The sequence below is a fragment of the Phocoena phocoena genome, chromosome 13, assembly GCF_963924675.1.
Source record: "Phocoena phocoena chromosome 13, mPhoPho1.1, whole genome shotgun sequence".
NCBI lineage: Eukaryota > Metazoa > Chordata > Mammalia > Artiodactyla > Phocoenidae > Phocoena > Phocoena phocoena.
In genome coordinates this window covers 56,525,328-56,527,029 of record NC_089231.1, presented here as the reverse complement: position 1 = coordinate 56,527,029, position 1,702 = coordinate 56,525,328, and positions in this window count along the sequence as shown.

Sequence of the window (1,702 nt, the reverse complement as noted above, 5' to 3'; positions counted from 1 at the left end):
TAAGGATAACGTTGAATGTATCTTAATTGATTTTAAGTATACCGTTGAAAAACTTAAGTGGGTAACAAATCATATGATATGTACCCATTAAGGAGCTTGGGGAGGAAGGTGAATTGTAGCTTGAGGCCAAACACCATAAATATCTTGTCCTAATTCATGTGGTCATGTTAAAGAGGTAATTTTAAAAAACTGCAAATTTGGAGCCTTTTACAATACCATGGTAACTTCAGAGTCTAGCAGTTTGCTGACATTCCTGGCAACTCTTTTAAGAAATTTGAGGCACTTCATTTTTGAGGTTAGAGAGTTTTATAATACTATCAATGACAATCCAAGTATAATTTTAAAAGATTACTGACAAAGGATTAACCTCCAAAATATACAAGCAGCTCATGCAGCTCAATATCAAAAAAACAAACAACCCAATCCAAAAATGGGAGGAAGACCTAAATAGACGTTTCTCCAAAGAAGATATACAGATTGCCAACAAACACATGAAAGGAGGCTCAACATCACTAATCATTAGAGAAATGCAAATCAAAACTACAATGAGGTATCACCTCATACAGGTCAGAATGGCCATCATCAAAAAATCTACAAACAATAAATGCTGGAGAGGGTGTGGAGAAAAGGGAACCCTCTTGCACTGTTGGTGGGAATGTAAATTGAACAGTATGGAGGTTCCTTAAAAAACTAATAGAGCTACCATATAACCCAGCCATCCCACTACTGGGCATATACCCTGAGAAACCATAATTCAAAAAGAGTCATGTACCACAGTGTTCACTGCAGCTCTATTTACAATAGCCAGGACATGGAAGCAACCTAAGTGTCTATCGACAGATGAATGGATAAAGAAGATGTGGCACATATATACAATGGAATATCACTCAGCCATAAAAAGAAACGAAATTGAGTTATTTGTAGTGAGGTGGATGGACCTAGAGACTGTCATACAGAGTGAAGTCAGTCAGAAAGAGAAAAACAAATACCATATGCTAACACATATATATGGAATCTAAAAAAAAAAAAGGTTCTAAAGAAACTAGGGGCAGGACAGGAATAAAGATGCCTACATAGAGAATGGACTTGAGGACACAGGGAGGGGGAAGGGGAAGCTGGGATGAAGTGAGAGAGTGACACTGACATATATACACTACCAAATGTAAGATAGCTAGTGGGAAGCAGCTGTTGCGTAGCACAGGGAGATCAGCCAGGTGATTTGTGTCCACCTAGAGGGGTGGGATAGGAAGGGTGGGAGGGAGACGCAAGAGGGAGGAGATACGGTGATATATGTATATGTATAGCTGATTCTCTTTGTTACAAAGCAGAAACTAACACACCATTGTAAAACAATTATACTCCCATAAAGATGTTTAAAAAATAGAACGGGTGACATCTGTCTGATGCAATATTTAAATATTCCTTATCGAAATATATTCTCTGATATCTACTGTTTAGTGGGCACACTAATTGTTTTAGTAGTTAAAGAAAAAGAAATATACATTTTCATGTCATTTGTGGAGACAGAAGCTGATTGCTTTCATTGCTAAAAGCCTCATTTGAGAAGTTCTGGGATTCCGGTTTTGTCTCCAGACATGGCATGTATCTCAAATAGGTCCTGACCTTCTCTTAGGAGTCTAAGAATCATTTTCAGCATCTTTCTCCATGAAGCTTTGCAGTTTCCCATGTATTGAAGCAGCTC